Raw genomic sequence first — 8345 nt, forward strand, 5'->3', positions numbered from 1 at the left:
GTCTTATGACTAAGACATTGCTACATTTAGATTCAGACTAAATCAGCATGATTCAGCAAATGCCACCAAAACCTGTACTGATAAAGATACAGTGAAATGGGTATAAAGCAGTTAGGACCAAGGGCATAACAGGAAAAAAAAAAGACTAAAATTTGGAACGTGACATGAGGAAGCACATGAGCTGTGCAAAAGAGTAGTAATTTTAAAATTTGCATACATTAGGACTATGCATTCATGTTTCTCTGGATTGAGATAATAATCTGTTTATGTCATAGCTGTGGGGAAAAATTGTTTACAATTTTGGCTTATGTGCCAGATAGGAAATATGATTTCAAGATAATGAAACTGTTAAGTGTTCAGCTGTGTGTATATACATATGAGGGTAAGAATGACCTAAATGAAAATTAATCCTGTGTAAATGAATCCATTGTCATGCATCCTGGAAAAACAGATTTGCTTTGTCACTTTGAATTTATTATTGTAAAATTACTGAATGCAAATTGCCAAATATTGGAACGGAATAATTCTGACCTCATTTAGGTTTTTCTAGGTTTGAGGTATAGCTGATTTATAAGGAATCGGAATAAAGTTTCCTACTTGTATTGTCATTTAAATTTTAATTTACTTCAAAAGAGAGTAATATTTCTATGGCTTTTAAATTAGTGTCTGTCTTAAGTCAGTTCAGTGTTCTTCTTAGGGGTGTCAAACTCATTTTCACTACATTCAGCCATTTGAAGGCAACCGCAAGGCTGATGTGGTCCCTGATGAAAATGAGTTTGACATGTGCTAAGTGGTTGTGTATATCTAGTAGTTTGTAACAATGAGCTATCAAGGCAGCAGTCAGTATAACTTCAGCACATATCTGTCTTTCTGCTTTGCACCTATATGTATACTGCAGAACAGATAATGTGTCATGTAATGTTCAACAGACTTTACAATGGTGGAAAAGGACAGGGAGAACTTGTGCAGCTTCTTTGCGGTTCACACTCCCTATCCTTCTGGAAGCAGGACAAGGAAGAGGCAGCAGAAGAGCCTTAGTCTTGTCCTAAAACCAAATCTGCAGCACAGAGATCATCTGTTTGCTGTGTGTGCTGTTGAAGACAGTGAAAATATAGGCAAGAACATCATTCCACGCTTCACTGTGTGGAACTGCAATCTCTTGCTGTGGAAACTAGCAGGAGAGTATCAACATAGTGCACTCAAGTCATGTGAGAAATAGCAGTTAAGAGGAACAGAGAAGAAAGCCTCAAAGGTTGTAAATAAAATTTAAAAAAAAGAAAAAAGAAAAAAAAAGGTTTGTAGGCAAGTATTTGACTTTTCATGCTTTTAACTGCCACTACAAATTAAAACAGAGATTTGTGAGAAACCTGAACTTTTCTGGAGTGGTCTCTTTCATAATGTATCAACTGCAGTTTCATCAACAAATGTAACTAATTTTTAGATTTATGTAATTTTTAATCCAAAGTTTTTAATTCGGCACAAAAGCACTGAGGGAGTATTCACAGCCATTCTTTGCAGAAAGCTATTCCTACTTTTCAGAAATCAGTTTCCATGAGAAACAAAAGAGCTTGTTGGCTGCTGCAACCCGCTCTCCATCCCCCCACAACCAGGGGTAGATGTTTTAAAAGTTAAACATGGGTGTCATTATCTGATCCTGAACATTAAGCATGTGCTGCCCTGGGTTGGGAATTTGTTGTTCAGTCTGATGTCACTCCTGGAAATCATCTTCCAAGGACCCCAGTGGTCTCAGTCTCTTATCAGCAATAACATTTTTGCAGGATAAGTAAATCCTAACTTTTGATGTCTTGAATCCAAGCAAAGTTAGCAGTATAGCTGTCACTGAAACCATATTATAGGTAGTTATACTAAACAGAAAATGTTATATCAGTCTAGTCCAAGAATATTAAAGAGAAAGAAATTGTTATATTCATTAAAGCATATATTCCTCATCAATTTAGAAAATATTATAGACTTAGAAGAATGACAGAGATTCCATAAATAATAATGAAATAGGAAACTCAGAATTCAGTTAGCTCACATAAATATCTCATTGTATCAGCTTACACCAAGTCTTTCCTTCAAGCTATTTAAGATTAGGATCTACTGTTACTTGAAAATTCCATTCAAGCCTTCTAGCTCAGCCAGCCTGTGTGCTTATGACTGTGAAACTAAAAGCAGATAATCCTAGTAGGGAAGTCAATTAAATTTCACCAATATAAATATATAAATTGTGAATGTTACCATTTTCTTCTTCCCCTGCCTACTCTCAAAAATAAAATCAGTATTAGTGACGGTCCAATACACCTAATGCTGCATTAAAAATACATGAGCTATTTTGAGCATAACAAGATTATGAATCGTGATCCTGGCTTTTCTGTCAGTTCTAGCAGGTTTTGCTCATCTGGCTGTGCTAGTGCCTGGCTGGTGTTAGAGCCGGGCTGCAGAGAAGGGCAGTGTCACACTCCAGGCAGTGCCACCCTGTCTGCGTGTGACAGAAAACACAGCTTTTCCCACACCCAGTGAAGCATGACATTGGCTTCTCTGCACTCTTGACCTGCTCTGTCTTAATGCTAAAAGCACAGGAGAATTCAATAGTTCGTTTGACAAAGCCTGAATGACAGGAGGCAACAATATTCTTTCTATAATTCATCAGGTAGCAAACTATGGGAAGCTTTCATCTATCATCTCCCAAAAAGAGATATATTCCAAGCTTTCAGCTTGCATTTATAAAATAAAAAAGGTGTTTTTTTATAAAGCCAATGGCACTACATTTTTGTTTTAAACTAAATTGAAACAGAAGGTCTGCAGAGTGATTTGTTCTGATTTAATGAAATTTGCTTAAAAATGTATTCAAACAGATTATGTTTTCTGCTTCTTGCTTTAAAACAAAGATGAAGAAAAAAGTTAGTGTCACTAATTTTACTTTTGTAATCAGGAAGAAGCATTCTTGTTAGGTTTCCTGCCACAGATGTAATACCAGGACTGCATTATTACTACATGATTTCTGTCTTTGCAAAGTAAATGACAGTATGTTTGTACATCTGAGGTTTTATTATCAGTAATAGCTGCTACATTATAGTTTTCATATTTGGAAAGAAAAACGCATTTGTAAAGTTGTGTCTTCTTTTAACTATTAACAATCACAAAATGTGCTAATTTGCTGGAAATCTATCACTCGGTGAAGTCTATTGTGTATCACCTCCAATCTTGGTGACAGGGCATTTTAAACAAAACTGGATGTCTTTTTAATAGAAATGCAGATTCTAATGATTTTTCAGGAAACCTACAGTATCTGTTCTCTTCAGCAAATGTAGATGAGACTTTAGTGTTTTTCTAATGAGAATAACATTCATTAATTTGGGGGCAGTTCTCATGTTAGCACTGTATAGGACAGTGGGTATACAGTGATGCTTTCAGTGATAAGTGTTTCATCAGCCAGAGCTCTGAGGAAAATCTATGCTATTTTGTAGCAGGCTTTGATTTTTTGTTCTGTTTTGTACTGTGCATGCATTTTGAATGATTTTGCTTAGCTCCTTTAGCTTTCTAGTGTCCAGTTTAGACGATCTAAATACAACATTAAGTACAGCAACTTTTAAATACAGCAACCTGTTTATAGAAAAAAAAAAAAAAAAGGGCAAAAAAAGTAAGATTGCTCTTGTTTTAATAGTTCTCGTTTCTTAGTTATTTTGGCCTTTGGAAGGTGGATTTAACTCTAAAATTTATACTGGCTCCCCCTTTTCCTGGGACCCGCAGGGTGCTGTCAAGTTCATGGCATTTCTGCCAGGAACTCCAGGGTCCCTTGGTCACATAGCACAGTGCTGATGGATGGGACCTGTGGGGATGACAAGTGTGCTCTTCACCTCAGAGCCTCACTTCTTGCTTGTACGGGTCTTCCAGCTCCCATTACCTGATACAGGACTGACTGATGCAGCCAGTGGTGATATCAAAGAATAACTCCAGAAGACAAGCTCATAGCCCAGGTTCTATCCATCCTCATCCTCTTGCTGTGAAGTCAGGTAGATAATGATCGGGAGTCTCCAAACTTCGCCATATTTCAGCTCCCTTTCACAGGAGAGTTGAAAACATGCCTGACATAATGCCAGCCGATCCTGCCAAACTGCTCCAAAGCATGGGCCAGGGACAGCTGGAATTTTCTGGCTATGTGGTTTTATTTAAGCATAAACAAATAAACAATTTTCCCCTGCTCTCATTCCTGGAAAAAACAGTACTATTTACACTGAAACTGCACAGAAAATATGCCTGAGACAGCCACCTGGGATGGAAAATTTTGATCTAAAAGGTTAATATTTGACATTATAAGCATCAAAACAGAAATGAGACAGTTAAAGCTCAGAGAATGGAAAACATTAGGCAAGTTAAATAATTTTTACAGCACACTTTCTAGTTCATTGACCTTACCATCAAAATAACAATAGTGTGCGTTTATGTTAAAAGGAATGTAAGGTACTGTTTTCTCACTCCTTAATAAGAGAGATACACAACCTATAAATAGCACTGTCGGCCCTTTCAGCCTTCTCCAACACTGATTAGTTAGCTGGGTAATTTTGTTGGGTTTTTTGGGAGAGGGGGTGGAAATCAAAGAATGCCAGTTTGTCAGACTCAGATTTCTGGAGGAAACACTCCTAGGGTGATTGCATTTTCAGTGAGATACAGCCAGAGAACTCTTGTGTAAACCTGCTGCTCTCCATGGGCTCATCTGTTGGGTGTTCGGGGCAGCTGGCTCAGGGTGAGAGGCTCCAAGCTCGCGGAGCTTCCCAGGACACGTTACACCTTTCCAACTGAAGTTCAGTAGAAATCCTGTTAGTAAACATTCATTTCTTCAAGGTACTTTATCTCTCCAAAATGGTTGGAAATGATGTTCAGTGTGTTGTAAAGGCATCCCTTCAATAGGCAAGAATTCAAAGTATTTCAAAAGTTTAACTTGAGAAACTGACAGATAATACACACAGTAGTATGTTACAGATTAAAAAAAAATCCAAAGAAAAATATGATAATCACATTACAAGAATAAAGAGGACCCAAAATACTCCAGTAATACTACACAGGCAAAATTTTAGAGGCAGATAATATAAAAATAAAATTCTATACTTATTTCCTATCTAAGCAACTACGCTATTTTTTTAGACAAATTGAAAGTATGCCAAGAAAAATGTATTATATATGGATAAGAAACTTAATTAAGTAACAGTGAAAGTTTAGAGATGTTGCTTTGGAAATACTAGAAATTCAGTCTGAGCTTTCTGTGAAGGTAAATGCTGTATGTTGTTTGACCTGGACCCCTAAGCCTGATAGCAACTTCTTTCTCATACAGTTTAACTTCAATCAGTCCTGAAATTCCATCAGCCACATCATTTTCCCTATGAAATATTGCAAGAAAAATAAGCAGCATGCCCTCAGAGGTGTTTTTCTAACCCCAGCCTCTTTGTCCCTCCCTCGTTTTTTTTTTATAAATACTAAGAAGCACTCTTAAATTCAAGCAAGCTGGAACTATAACCATGTCATTACATATTACTATTGAGCTTTGCAAAAGAGCTAGTATTGCATTTATTTTGAAATAAATTGTTGTTTCTCCATTACAAGATACACTGTTACTGGATAAAATCATAATATACATGTGTCCTTATGATCCTACACATCTCATCCAGTTTTATCTTTTAACCATTATTTATAGGCAGCATTCTTAAACCCATTTGACAATCATTTTACTAAATCATTGCAATGACACCAACTTATCATCTGGATCAGCAATTTCCATTCCATACTGTCATATCTGTTACTTTCATTCACAAGATTTAACCGAACACACTTCACGCTCATATTCTGGTAAAAAGGAACCATAAAACCAGCTATATAGGTCTGGATGCAAAATCTGTTTAGTTCAATATCCTTTTTTTCCAAAAGCAGCCATAGTGAACGCCTATGGGTGAATATAAAAGCAGGGCAAGTGATACCGGGATACCTCCCTGGTAGATGTCTCCAGCTTTTGGTGAAGTGTAACCTGATGAGTTGCTACATAATCAGGCTAACAAGTAGCTTCATTGTTCTAAAGTAAAAGCCCTTTTGTGGTTAAAAGCTGTAGGAAACTGAGCCTGGATATTCTTTTCTTGTTGGCTCAAATAACCATAACAAAATCTTGCAAATAAATCGGATTAAGTTCCTCTCTCCTTCATGAACTTTTGTTCCTTTACCTGCTGCACAGCAACCGTACCAATAAAATCACTGAAAGAAACTTGAAGAGAAACTTTTAAAGTTATTTTCAAGGGGGCTTTTTCCCTTCCCGGTCTCCTCCAGTACAGCTCTGCTACCGAGCTGTGCTACAGGGATAGAAGGCATTGGTATGGGGACATTTTAATCTATATGGCTACTGAGACATGTTTTATAACTCCATTATCACAGTATGTTTGGGATTGGAAGGGACCTCAAAAGATCATCTAGTCCAATCCCCCTGCTGGAGCAGGAACGCCTCGGTGAGGTCACACAGGAACATGTCCAGGCGGGTTTTGAATGTTTGGTATGAAAAGGGGTTTAATACAATGAGAGTCCAGCTTTTGAGCACCACGCAGTATACTAATTGTTACTATTAGAATGTGTTGCAAGTAGTTGTGATACTCACTGATCTATATCTCGACAACAAATCTTTTGAAAGGGAGGCTCAGTCCCTGTCATTGCAAATCTGAATCACAAATAAAAGGCAAATAAGTAGGAAACCAGGACTGGTTAACTTAAACCAGGCGTTCAGCTTGCTTGCAGTTTCTATCCGCCAGGGGTGAAATAGATGAAGTAAACAGCACAGTTACTTTACAAAAATATTAAATATTTCAAAACAGCTGGCATGTATTTGCCACATCCTCCCAGTCTGATAATCACTACCTTTGAATAATTTTACTGATGTGTTTCTCAGTCTTGCTTGGAAGAACGTTTCACAGATATTCTTAGAGGGCATTTCACATTCAGTGCAGTATTTTTGCCCTGTCAGAAATGTCAGTTAGACTGATCTAACATGACAAACCATCTCTGCTGATACCCACCTATTTATTATTCAAGTTCTTATAGTTAGTTACAGGGATTTCCTAGCACTTGATACTAAGCTGCTGGTCTGGCTTCCCCTCTGTTTGTAAAGACATACACTGTTTCAAAGACCAGGAAAAAGCAAATTTACTAATCATCCATTTCTCAGCAATAACCACTAATGGCTCCAAAGTTGCTTCAGCATCTTCTCTAAGCACTTTATGGCAAATTTCTTATCAGGCTGATCTGAAACCTCTAGATTCCTACAACACATTACTTGTGACAAACATCTGGTAATCTAATTTTCAGAAACACTACCCTCTAGTTTTTATTTTTAAAAGACGACATATCCACAAGTATGAGGGCTACAAACAAAACCAGTAAAACACTCATCAGTTGGTTCATAATTAATAAACAAAACACAGTTTGAGGTCTGGAGTGTTTCCTAGTCAACAACACTGAGTTTATATAAAAACTCTTTAGTGAGGAGTGGAAGGAGAGTAGGAAAGGGGGAAGATAAAACCTGAAAGCACAGAAGCCCTTCACTGTGAATTTGGATGGCTCCTTCTCCCATCTAACACAAAAATAATACATCGATGAAAAGACTATTAAAAGCCAATGGAAGAAATTAGTGATTATAAAAGCTGAAAGTTCTTCTAGTGGCCAGTATGCACAGGACAGGATTTTTTTTTAACTTAAAGGTTAGAGAAGTTTAATGGATTGAGATGTCATCCAGCACACAACATCATGACTGCAAACAAGCTGGCTCCACAAACAGCCTGATCTATTCCAGCCACTGGTAGAGGCCCTGCAGATTCTACCATTAGTTTTGTTACATGGTTAAAATATCATGATTCTTACGTCCCCAGAAGTGGTTGAAATGTCATGACACAATACATTTTGTATTTTATAGAAATAACTACAATGGTCCACTTTGCAAAAGAAAGCTGTAGCAAGTATCATGCTTTTATCCTGATCCATGCAAAAAATAAATTACTTTGTCCATGCATCTTCCCTTCTGCTCAGAAATGTTGAGAAGCACAAGATAAGAAATAAAATACAGCTTAATGCAGGAGAAAGAAAGTACACCTTCCTTTGATTCACAAGTAGAACATTGTACCTGGGCTTCCTCCTGCCCTCACTGAAGCAGCGGATGATTTTCTGTGCAGCCCCAGACTATTTCATTTCAGGATGAGGAGGGCAGGCAGTATTTTGAAATACAAGACAACCGGAAAGAGTATTTCAAGGATAAAAATGCAAAGGAGCACAGCAAATCCATACAGTGAAGGGATGTAAAGAGCATTAGGAAGAGAGTA

This window comes from Columba livia, chromosome 2, assembly GCF_036013475.1.
Source record: "Columba livia isolate bColLiv1 breed racing homer chromosome 2, bColLiv1.pat.W.v2, whole genome shotgun sequence".
NCBI classification, from domain to species: domain Eukaryota; kingdom Metazoa; phylum Chordata; class Aves; order Columbiformes; family Columbidae; genus Columba; species Columba livia.